The sequence below is a fragment of the Mixophyes fleayi genome, chromosome 2, assembly GCF_038048845.1.
Source record: "Mixophyes fleayi isolate aMixFle1 chromosome 2, aMixFle1.hap1, whole genome shotgun sequence".
Taxonomy (NCBI): domain Eukaryota; kingdom Metazoa; phylum Chordata; class Amphibia; order Anura; family Limnodynastidae; genus Mixophyes; species Mixophyes fleayi.
The window spans coordinates 87,889,848-87,903,567 of record NC_134403.1 but is presented as its reverse complement, the minus strand read 5'-3'; positions in this window follow the sequence as shown (position 1 = coordinate 87,903,567).

The window sequence follows — 13,720 nt, the reverse complement described above, 5'->3', positions numbered from 1 at the left end:
ACGGATGATTTTTTATCTCCGGGTCCTTCCAGACGGGAAAAGCTGTTACATTACAAGACCCGTTGCAAGGAAAATACAAGGGTAGCCTCCCCCCTAAAAAGGAGATACATAGACGACGAGGTAGAAGAGGGGGAATCCAGAATTCACAAAAAAAGATTCTTGTAACCTCCAACAATGAGCTAAAGAAAAAAGGTATTTTTAATTTATCTGAACATCAATTGTCGAAGTCTGAAATATCTGTATTAAATAAGGGTCTCTCTTTTGCTCCCACTAGTCATCTTAACAAGTTTCAGGCATATATAGATGTACATAAATTTGTTCGTAAATTGACTTTAAAAAGACACTTTGCAAGGAAGGACATGACTAGCCTCAAAAATTATGAGGAAAACCATAACCCATCATCTAAATCAGGCATGAGATTGACTTCTAAGTTTTATCCCTTAGAATCTAAGAGTAACTATATACATATTTTTCAGGATTTAGTCATACAAGATCTATGTCGTACTAATCATAAGAAAAAGAGACACGGGAATCTGACCCAGTATGAAAAACAGGCTTTGGAAAAACGACAATCCAATAGTAACATTGTCATTAAGCAGGCCGATAAGGGAGGGGGCACTGTTATTTTAAATAAATCAGACTATGTGGCGGAGGCCAATAGATTATTGGGGGATCACCTGTCTTATAAAAAATTAGATAGAGATCCAACCACTGATTATATCTCTGATATAAGGGAGCTACTATCAAAAGGGCTCCACGATAACATCTTAACCAAAGAGGAGTTTCAGTTTTTATTTACATCTTGTCCGGTTACTCCAACTTTTTATTACCTCCCTAAAATACATAAGGATTTGTTGAAGCCACCAGGGAGACCGATAATTTCGGGTATTGATTCCCTTACCTGCAATTCATCTAAATATATAGATTTCTTTCTTAGAAAATATGTTATTTCTCTGAATTCATATCTCAAGGACACGACGAGTATCTTACAGATACTACAAGACTTTGTGTGGGACAATAGCTACCATTGGGTTACGATTGACGTACAATCCCTCTATACTTCTATAGAACATGAGAAGGGTATTGAATCCTGTAGAGAGTTTTTAAGTCAGGACAGCTCTATCTCAGCAGAACACAGAGATTTTCTATGTGATCTTATTCAATTTATACTTTCTCATAATTATTTTAATTTCCTGGACACGTTCTATCTTCAAACATGGGGTACAGCCATGGGTACCACTTTTGCACCCAGCTTCGCCAATCTCCATATGGGAAGCTGGGAAGCTAAGTATATATAGCAACTTAATCCTTTTTCAGATAAAATTAAGCTATACAAACGCTATATAGACGATATTTTACTCATTTGGAATGGTACTTGTGATGAATTTGAGGAATTCCTTGAGTATATTGGTAGGAATGAGTATAACCTTAAATTTACAGCCAACATAAGTAATATACAAGTGGAATATCTTGACCTTGTGTTAACATCTAACGATACACAAGTGATTACCAAAAATTATATCAAGCCTGTTGACACAAACAGCTATTTACACTATAATAGCTGTCATCAGAGACGATGGAAGGATAATATTCCGTATTCCCAGTTTAATAGAATAAAAAGGAATTGCAGTCACAATACTGATTTTGAGCAACAACTCAGCATTTATGTCGATCGTTTTAAAGAAAGGGGATACCCACAAAAAATTCTCAATGAGGCTACTGATAAAATTAATAAAAAGGATAGGACTGAAACTTTAAGATATACTACTAAATCAGAGAAAGAGGAAATCATACCGTTTATCACGGAATTTAATAGTGGAGAACATCTGGTTAGGTCAACTATAAATAAACATTGGGGTATCTTGCAAAGAGATCCTATTCTTTCCACAATACTTCCGGACAAACCACTTTTAATATTTCGGAAAAATCGCAGTTTGAAGGAATTGGTAGCTCCAAGTTTACTTTCTAATAAGAAACCCACTGTGAGATCCTCTAGTTTTATACCTGATAGGATAGGATCAGTCAAATGCACTCATTGTAATGTATGTCAGTACATGAATCCAGCGGTAAACTTTTTTTACAATTATGACAACAGTAAAAAATTCAATGTGAAACAACGGATGGATTGTTTAACAACCTCCGTTATTTATATGTTGGAATGTCCTTGTAAATTGAAGTATGTTGGTAAGACCAAACGACTTCTAAAATTACGTATCCAGGAGCACATCCGGAACATCAAGAATGGAGTTCAAAGTCATTCAGTTTCCAGACATTTTGCATTAAATCATAATAGGGATCCAAAACACCTCAAATTTATGGCTCTGGAAAGAGTAGTTCTCAATCCAAGGGGAGGAGATCTACAGCGTAAACTTTCTCAGCGAGAAATGTTTTGGATTTTTCAACTAGGTACTATGACTCCATCTGGACTCAATGAGAATTATGAGCTGGCCCCCTTCTTGTAGTCTGGTAGTTGGGGTTCTCTGATATTTTCTGTAGTTCTAAACATTTTTCCATACCGTTGCTCATTGTGGTGCAGTTCGCTACTTTTTCCAGAGTTACACGTTACAATATAATGAGTCCTAGGAATTATTTTTCACTATATAGCCACAATATACAATAGGCAACATAAGTGGGTTTTCACTGTTTCCATTTCCTATTTCCCCCCCCCCCTCCCCCTCTCTCTCCCCCTCTATCATAGGCTTTTTGGTTTACATATTGGTAAACATATATTATTTTAGAAGGTACAGTCACTATATTGGGTCTATCATTAGGATGGTAATTTTTGGGTGGTATTGGTTTTATTGCTCTTATTGATCACTATAGTCAAGAGATATAATTAGTGGGTGTTATCCCTTAATATTAAAATATCAATGCTTGGTCAGACTGATGATATACACTAAATTACAAAGATTGGTATCTGTATCCGATATATTGTCACCAGATTTGAGGTTAGGTATGTGGATATTGATTAACCCAATGTTTGACAGATTTGATTAGGGTATATGTGATTATGTATGTGTATGTATATATGTTTTTTGTATATGTTTTATAATTGTGCATCATAGTATGCATATTTGGATGTTTTATTATTGATATTGCTGGCGCTATGGGGATTATGGAACATGTGTTAACATATCCCTTTATTGTATGGTGTGACTAATGAGAGTAGACATCTCGATATTCTGTTGGTGTCTGTTTACTCTGTACATGAGGGACTATTGTTCCGTTTTTGTAAATATGAATAAAGTTGTTCTGACGCATGCGCAGTTAGTGGCGGCATCTGCGCATGCGCCAAGATGGCGTCCGGGCTCTATTTAAAGCCGGTAATGTAGCGGTATAGGTATCTGCTGTTCTCCTGATGAAGTCCCGTTTTTACTGGGACGAAACGCGTTGAGCCTACTATCTTAACATCTATCTGCACTCCTTGATGTAAGTGCTTATATTTATTTTTTATTAAAGCGGTATTGTACTTTTTATACCTCCTTTCTTGTCATTATTGCTGCCAAATGACTGAGATTTGAAGAGGGGGACTATACAACTGATCCTTCAAAGGATTGATTTTATGCCAACTTGAAGAGACCATCTGGTACGCAGTTTATATATTTCTATACCTGTTTTTGGGCTGGTACACATGGGTGTCCTATACATTATAACTGTTGATCTCTGGGCATAAGTGTTTTTGCACGATAAGGAAGTCCCATAGGTGGTATATATCTCACAGGTGGTGTGATTACACATCCTGACAATACTACTCTATGTTGTATTCTGTTTCTTGCATTGTCCATTATTTTACCAACTGGGAGGAACAATTTATGAAGAGGATCCTCCTTATCTGACTAGATGACCTATCAATACCTAATGGTACGCATGATATTACATCCATTTATACTATACAAGTGGTAATACACATTGAGGCGCCTCGCCTGTCTTCTGTTACAGTGTACTATGAGGTATGTTATGAATTGTGGGCACAACTATTTGGCATAAAATTAACTGGGCCTCTACTATGAGGCATAATATGAATTGAGAGAACTATTAAATGGCATAATGTGAATTGGGGGCACAACTGTGTGGTATAATATGAACCGGGCACTCTACTTTGTCGTATAATTAGAATTAGTGGCACAACTATGTTGCATAGTCTGAACTGAGAGCTCTGCTATGTGGCATAATATGAAGTGGGGATACTACTGTGTGGCATAATAGGGAGTGGGGTCAGCAAAGAAAATGTGCAGCTCCCCATTTAGGAATACCCATCCCCGTGTTGACAGCTCTAGGGCTGTTCCCACACCCCTAGGGCGGTGGGTTTGGGGTAATTAAATGTGTGTAAAACAGTATTTTAGCTTGTGGAACTACAAGAAGCAGCCAGGCCGGGCTACAGTTAACAGTCTAGGCATGCTATTGCTTCTATAACTACAAGCCCTGCATACCCATAGTAGCCAGGGCATGCTGGCACTTGGAGAACCATGCTCTGGTGCACTTGGCACCAGAGCATGCTGGCACTGGATGTGTTTTACACATTTTATTACCCTACACCCAGGGGTGTGGGAAGAGCCCTAGTGCTGTCAGCACAAGGCTGGGTATTCCTAGAGGGGGGCCACACCCACCCCACCCACTTTTTGCGGACCCCACTCCCTAGGGATTCCAGCCACGTGCTGACCAGCCTGGGCTTGGTTGTCATCATGGCAGGGGGCCCCCAGCTCCGGGTTCCCCTGTTATGGTGCTACCAGCCCTGGCTGGCTAAGTGTAGTGCTGGTTGGAAGAGAATCTGGGTACCCCCCAGTTTGTCCCCCTAATTTTGCTCTGAACAGATTTTCCTCTGGCTGTTTACTTGCGGCGGGTCCGGTGGCTGTATATTCTTCCGTCAGTATTTATAACGTTAGGTATTTTCTGCTTGGCAGTATTTTCATTGTCGGTTTTTTCGTGTCAGTCATATTTACGTCTGTGTTTTCAGCGTAGGAAATATGATTACCACCGCACTGACCGAACCTGCTCGCTTCCAACCCGGAGACGAGACTGCTTTACCTGCTCATTCCCTACGCTGCTTGCTGGATCCAGGCACGGCCCCTATAGCCTCTACCACCTACCTGAGTGCTCTGCCACATGGTCTCCCTCAGCGCTCTACCATTAGGCATCCTGCATCAGTCACTCCATCCAGCAGAAGATTGCTTTGTGAGGGTGGAGGGGAAAATTAACTGTGGAACGGCCTCTCTCAGCTCCTGGGGCGCAGTCACTTCTAGATGCTCCTAACAGGGTCTTGGCATAAGCACTGTACATTCTTTTATCGCACAGCTCATCATTGCTCTCTAATAACCAACAAGGATGAACTTTCTACTCATAGGGGTATGTTTACTAAACTGCGGGTTTGAAAAAGTGGAGTTGTTGCCTATAGCAACCAATCAGATTCTAGCTGTCATTTTGTAGCATGTGTTAAATAGATGACAGCTAGACTCTGATCAGTTGCTATAGGCAACATCTCCATTTTTTCGAAGCATTTTTTAGGAGCATTTATCTACCAGCTTAGACACGTATCACAGTCACCAAAGGGTTAATTAACCTAGTTGTATCAACTCTAAGAGGTTTGTTCATACCTTTTGTGTGACTCTGCTGCCCTCCAGTGGTTCCTCCTGATATTGCTCTAATTCACACTATTTTATCATTTGGGATTGCTACACATTACAGTTCGCACTCCACACGTTCATTGGCACAGCTCCATTTGCACCTATACAAATGGATAGTTAAAACACCTTCCCTCAGTGCCTCCCCTCGCCTGGCATAGACTCACCTCTACTGGCCATAGCACACAGGTGTGCTCCCCAAAGGGGTGCCGCTGTAGCCACTCAGTGACTTGCTGTAACTGTGGGGCCACACTATCTACTCATCTGGCAGTGATACCTGATGGTGTTTACTTATAAAGAGTTTTTTCTAGACAACCATACACATCAGTGTTCTTCAACAAGACTCTACTAAAAATGTATTCACGGATACCACAGCTTTATCACATACATACCGGTCATCGAGGAAAGATGTAATCGTTGCGGAATCTCTGTAAGTCTCTATGTTATACAACTATTTGGCCCTGTCTACGGAGGCCCACATGGACTAATTTTAAAACCTCCATGGAGTAAGACACCGAGTCAATGGGTAGCGGTGACTTACAGCATCTTACTTCATCACGCTAACCACAAATGATTTGATAGTCGACAAAATGTATTTCAACTGTATTCTCTTAATGAAGGGCAGAAAGGGGTCAACTAAGAAAGCCACACAGAAATCTAAAATCCCTCCCATACAGACAGATCTACTTCAATTCCTCATTAATCCAAACTCTTATTCATTAGACGCACCGCTGGTTTACGCAATGTCAGAAACATCATCTTTTGACAAGGGGACTAAGACCAACAGAGATTTGGGAGATATCCTTAAACGTCTCCAAACTTTACCAACAAAACAAGATATCCATGATCTTGAACAGAGACTTCACATCTCAACTTGTGAACCTTACTCAGGTTACACCCAGGGTCTCCATGCTGGAGAACACTCAGGAGTAACAATCTGACCTTCTTTCCCAGTTGAGAGATACCATTAACAAGAAGGCAAGGGAAATATCTGAAATACAAAGACACATAGAGAATCTAGAGAATCGTGGCAGATGCAATAACCTAAGAGTTAGAGGAGTCCTGAAGGATTTCCCTCCTCAAGGTATCGTTGATGTACTCATGAAAATATTTAATTCAATATTAGACGCCGACCCCAACATCATACTGTTCAACTGGGCGCATAGGACACTGAGGTCAAACAGCCCTCAGACAGAACAACCAAAAGTCATTATTTGTAGTCTCCATTACTATAATGTGAAGGAAGAAATCATGCAAAAGGCCAGAAGACTCGTGATCACAGAATTCAATGGACATAAAATACTGATCTTCCAAGACCTATCTTGGCAGACACTTCGACAACAATGCCTCCTTCATCCATTGACTATCGCTCTCAAGATCCAAAATATTACTTGCAGATAATCTTTGGGCTATCACAAAGTGACCAATAGCTACCCTACCGATCTTGGTTGATGAATTCAGATTTCTTTACCTAATTTTAAAATAAACTATACTAAATCGGTGGGTCTTGGCCTGAACATTTCCGAAAAGGTGATTGCAGATCTCCAATCAGCCTTCCACTACTCCTGGCATCCGTCTCAGGTTCAGTACCTGGGTATTATACTATCCACTGACATCTCCAAGCTTTTTAACCTTAATCTCCTGCCTTTTATAGCTGAGGTCCAGAGAGACCTGCAATAATTAAATACTCAAAAATTTGCCTGGCTAGGAAGAGTTAATATTGTAAAAAATAATATTCTCCCCAGGATCCTTTATACGTTCTGCAAGCAGTCCCAGTCAAGGTTCCTCAAAAAAAAATGAGACTTGCAAAATACAATCCGTGGCTTTGTCCGGGGAAGTAGGAGACCAAGATGTAGACATGATTTATTTTGTGGATGCAAAGACTGAAGTGGACTTCAATTAGCAGTGGCTCATGTTATCCAATAGCCCTTCATTTACTACGTTGGCTCTCTACACCTAAAATCTTGCACCCACAATTGGGCCCACTTTAGAATGCTGGAGAAAGCTCTGAACTTGCAGGAAAGTCTCCTCTTGTATATCCCCTCTTACTCCCATTGTACACAATCCAGATTTCCCTCCAGAGCCTTAGAGGCGTGGATCAGACGCGTTGGCCAGCTAGTGGGAAGGGGAGGTATATGCTCGCTTGCCAAGGTCAGTGAAGTATTGGCTCTCACACATAAGGATCACTGGGTTTACCTGCAAATACGACCGTTCTTTTAAATCATTTCAGTGTTGCTCAATTCAAAAGGGATCTCACATCCTTTCAATTATTGTGTACGTCACCGCTGGACATATGATTGCCATTCTATATGGATTGCTCCAAGTAGACTTATCCCACTTGACACCTTGATTTGTGGAAGTGTGGAATAGAGGTCTACCTTGTCCCTTTACAGATAAATAGATAAAAGTGTTCCAAGCAACACATATGTGGTCACCTAGTCTCTCAGTTGTGGGGACACAATACAAAATCTTATCTAGGTGGTATACGAGACCCAGTCTGCTGCTCAGATTCTCACCTACTGTATCTGCTTCCTGCTGGAGGTGGAATTTGGCCACAGGGACTGTGGCAGGATTGCTCCAAACTCACTTCATATGGCAAACCGTTTTTAGTCTTTCAAAGGAAATCACAGGGCAGTAGACCCGCAATTTTGGCTCCTTTCTCTTCTTAATACATCCATCTCTAATTACAAGAGATCCCTCCTCAAACATTTAAACAATGCATTGGAAGTTCATCTCACTTCCTACAATTAAAGAATGGTTTAGCTGTATTGATTTCTGTGTATGGACGAAATAACCTTATCATCGGCTGACAAATTCCACAAATTCACTGCCATTTGGTTTCAAAGGCTAGAGTTCAAAGAGACACCCGCCTACTTCCAAACTTATTCAAGCCCTTGTTAGAGATGGCTAATGACCCGATATTACTTTATGGAAGTGAATTAACCGTAGACTCCAGACTAAGATTCAAGTTACTAGTTCAACTCCAGTTATCCATTATTCTCTCACTCTTTCCTGACCGAATTTCTCTACCTGTCCTCCCCTTCCCATTGACCCAGTCCATGGTAGCTCACTATGGGACTGGTCCAGGGGACAGATGCTCCCCTGCCCTGTCTACCCCTGTGGCTAGATGTGCAGTCAAGTGAAAATTGTGATTATTGCTACGTTGTCTCATTTGATCAATTTGATGTTACCTGTGGAAGAAAAAAAAAAGGTAAATGAAGAATATATAAGAAAAAACCCATACACTAACACTACACAAAAACTCCTTACTCAACAAACACCAGAAAAAAGACACTAGTGACTAGTGTAACCCTGCAGTGCAGGTGTATATCCCTTTTTCCTGTCCATACAGATCTGATTAGGGAGTTAACCAATTGTAACAGCCTCCATGTAATATTCAAGGAAACACAATTCTTCCTCAATTTACTATAGAAGACTTGGAAGATTTATATTGTAGTGCAAACCTGAACTAGTGGATATTATGTCTGCTTGCATTCCACATATTCTTAATTTTATTTAAGATGGCTTAGAAAGTGTTTAATTTCACTAATCTGAAAGTTAGGGTATTTGCACTTAGTATTTTTCTGGACACCAAACTGTCATCTGAAAATCTTTTAGTTTAGATCTCATATCAAGCCTTTTGTGGCACCTTCTGATCTCAGCCTTGTCCTAGATACCCCGACATTGGATCCATTTTATTTTTCACAAGATGTGTCCCTCAAGTGAGAGAATAATGTGCTCTATAGTGTAAGGAGCGGTTTCTGAACATCTGTATAGGCAAAGTGGTGTTGAGCTCTAATCCTATTTCCCTACCTATAGTATTCACTTTCTTATGAATCAGATCGTACTTCCATCTCTGTCCACAGCCAACTAACGACAAAGAGGAACGATTAGATAAGATCCTGTCAAAAAATTTTGTTTTCCATTCTAGGACAAAAGAATTCAGAAAGACAGATCAGCATCCTTCCAGCAGGACCTTATCAAGCACATGCTCTATTCCTAAATACCCTTTGCAAGATGTTTAAGGGATGTCAGTGCACATAATTACAAGAGGAAAGGACAATGAGGTGCCAGAATTCCTACAAGGGCATTCTACAAGGGCGGTGGCAACCTCCTGGGCACATAAGGCAGAAACATCAGCAGCTGATTTCTGCAAAGCCACCATCTTTTTCCCTTTACCAGACATTTTCTTCTGGATGTGACATCTTCTGCTGCAGCTGTTTGAAAGAAAAATCTTTCATGCCACTGCTTAATACATTTTGATTTCTTTGTATGTTCAGTGTTCATTTATGTGTTAGTATCTGTTTACTACTTGAGCACATACTATTTGTTAAAGCTGCAAGGTGGGTGCCACCTCTGTTTAGGGGACATGTACACTTAAACTATAACTACATTCTGGGAAGATGTACATTTATTGAGTGTATAACCACTGAAATAACAGGAACATTGCTTAGTGTACTTCCTAGAACGTTTCTGGGACATCAAGCAGTTTAGTTTGTCAGCACATTTTTTTTCTGGATGATCTCACAAGATTAGTCACACCAGACCATCAGCGAAAGAAACAGATCATTTTAAAAAATGCTCAAGACATTTAGTAGGAAATTGCACTTATTGGAAAGAGAGAAGTACACTCTTCTGAATGTAGCGTTTAGTCAACAACACCCTACAGAACCAGAGAAAAACAAGCCCGCGCTTGGTATATCCCACATAATATATGGTACCAGCTGCGTGGCAATATAAATGCCCATATATGTATACAAAACAAAAAGACAGTTGTCAGCGCTTATCCTTCACACTGCATATCTGTGTGTGTCTAGCAAAATGAAAACATGAGGTATTAGTTCATATTTTTATCAAAAGATTTAAGCCTGCATCACTACAGAAAACATTAAGCAACCCAGGGATGGAGGAGAGGTGCATTTCTAGGTTGTGTAAGGAGGTTTCTTTGCTGTATCAGGAAGTATAAGCTCTTATGGAATTTTCTAAAAAAGTCTTATGAAAAAATGTACATGGGCACTACATAAATTACTATTGATGGAATGTGATCAGTTCAAAACAAATGAGCTCAGCACGGAGGTGAAGGGGTTAACTGTACAGTGCACTTTGGTTCTTGAGAACTAAAAAGCCTTAAAAAAAAAAAGTAGTACAAGGACAGTGAAGGATAGGTACAAATGTAAAATACCCAAATTAAACCAAAGGTTTAAAGAATTGAGCGACAGCTGGAGATTACAAATAGGGAAAAATACAGAAAAAAATATAATTCCTATTGAGTCTACTTGCTCCGTGGAGACACTGTATGGAACAGAAATTAAGACTACTACAATGGAATAGGGTGGATTTATCCTTCAGGACCAAATGCTGGCCGTTATTTCTCTAATCCTATTGTTTTTGCTTGGGATCTTACCATGTCTTTATTTCTTTAGCGATACCTGTTTTTGCCTTGTCATTTTACTTTTTTTACCAGTCTACTGCTCTATTGTTTGCCTATTGTTATCCTCACCTCTGCCTCTCCGACTCCTCCTTCTTCAACTTCTGCACCCCCCCCCTCTTCTCCTGTCTCTCACCATGCCTCCACGCTCCTGTACTATTCCCATCCTCTACCCCCCACCCCATCTCTACCCTAATGCGCTCCATCAACCCTTCCAATCTCCTCCACATCACTCCCCTACCCTTCTCCCGTGCCCTCTGGAACTTCAGATCAAGCCAGCGATCCATGATCTTCATCTCCAACTCTCTTAACCTCCTTGCTATCACCAAAACCTGGCACTCTTCTACCGACTGCTTCCCCCACCACTCTCTCCCATGGTGGCCTTTCCTTCACCCACTCAACCAGACCGGATGACTGTCCAAGGCGGGGGTGGTATTCCTATCCCCTAACTGCACTTTTCAGGTCATTCCCTGAGCCTTCCCTCTTTTCTCCACCTTCGAAGCACATTCTATCTGCCTCTTCTCCCCCATTCACCTCCGTGTCTCAGTCTTATACTGCCCCCACTTCCCTTTCTCGACAACTTCTAGCTCATCTCTTCAACCTGTCTCTCTCCACTGGCATTGTCCCCTCTTTCTTCAAACATGCCCTTATCTCTCCCATTCTAAAAAACCTAATCTTGATCCCACCTCACTCGCTAACTACCGCCCCATTTCACTTCTCCCCTATGCCTCTAAACTTCTCGAGCGAACTGTCTGCAACCACCTCACCAGTCACCTACACACAATTCCCTCCTTGACCCTCTCCAATCTGGCTTCCGCCCCCTCCACTGAAACTGCCCTGACCAATGTAACTAATGATCTCCTCGCTGCTAGATCCAGGGGTCACTGCTCCCTGCTCATCCTCCTAGACCCATCCGCAGCTTATGATACCATGGACCACCCCCTCATTTTGCAGACCCGTCACTCTCTCTGGTTCTGTCCTCACATGGTTCACATTATACCTCGCCAACCACTCTCTCTGTATCCATGTCTGATTCATCCTCCCCCCTCCACGCCCTGATCTTGGCCCTCTACTATTCTCACTTTATACTACCTCCCTAGGTGCTCTCATCACTTAATTCGGTCTTCAGTATCACTTATACACCAATGAAATTCAACTTTACATCTCTTCTCCTGATCATGTATCCGACTGCCTCCCTGACATCTCCTCTTGAATGTCCTCACATTCTCAAAACTAACATTGCAAAAACCGAACTCATTGTTTCCCTCCGTCTAAGTCCTCATCCCACCTGGATCTCTCCATCACTGTTAACAACTCTACCATCTCTTCTGACCCCCAACTCCACTGCCTGGGCGTCACCCACGACTCCTCCCTCTCATTTTGGCCCCACATTCAATCCCTTGCTCAATCCGGTCACTTCCAATTATGCAACATCGCCCACATCTGGCCCTTCCTATCTCAGGAAGCAATCAAAACTATTATCCAAGCACTTATATCCCGGCTTGACTACTGTAACCTTCACCTCACCAGCCTCCCCCACTCTCACCTCGTCCCTTTACGTTCTATACTCAATGTGGCAGAGTCTTATCTTCCTTTCTCGATGCTCCCCTTCCCCTACAGAACCCTTTTTAAACTGCTTACCCTCACCTAGAAGGCTCTCTCTCTCGCTCTCTACTGCCCCTTATATCTCCAAACTCCTCTCCATCCACACTCCCACCCGGTCTCTGCTATCCGCCAATGACAGTCACCACTCCTCCACTCTGATCACCTCATCCCACTTCAGAATTCAAGAAGTCTCCAGAGTTGCTCCCCTGCACTGGAATGACCTCCCACGCTCCATCCATTTTGTCCCCTAACTTGTCCTCCTTCAAACAGGCACTCAAAGCTCAGCCCTTCCTCAAAGCCTACCACCTAACCCTCTCCATGCTCACTCATCACCTCGCTCCTACTCAGAAAGGAGCACTTGCTCCCCTTTTCTGACTCCCTTTGTGCCAGCCATCTGTTTGCCCTCCCTTTAGCATGTAAGCTCTTATGAGCAGGGCCCTCTTCCCTCATGTCTCTACCTATTCTTCTGCTCCAACTTCAATATAATTTCTTTGCCTGGAGCCTCTGAAGTCATGGTATTACTCATTTATTGTTCTGTATTGTTTTCCCTGTATTGTCCATTGTTTGTATTGTGTACGGCGCTGCAAAAACCATGTGGCACCTTATAAATAAAAGGATAATTCAATTTATGCCGTGAAATAAGCAAAAAAGAAATGTTTATCACTTTTCAACAATGCACCCCATTGGGTGCTCTGCATAAAGCGTGTGCCATTTACATATACATTAAATATCCTGCTCAATAAAGAACAACTCAGGCAATACCCTTTATCTTTTAATTTGATAGTATGTACTATCCAGAGATCAAGTAGGCCCAGAAAGAAAAAGCTAAGACTGGAACAGCTTTAATAAAATAACCATTTAGCAATTTATATCCAGGAATAGTATTTTTTTTAGATTTTAAAAATTGTACTCAATATTTAGAGCCACTTTAATATTTTTGTTTATAATCTTCATTAGGTGTTGATCACATGCCTCTCTCTTACTGTTGGACAACAGTTTAATACACCCAGTCTGAGACGTCACACAAGGGCTGAATGAGTGGGTAATGCATGAGAACCTACCTCATAAA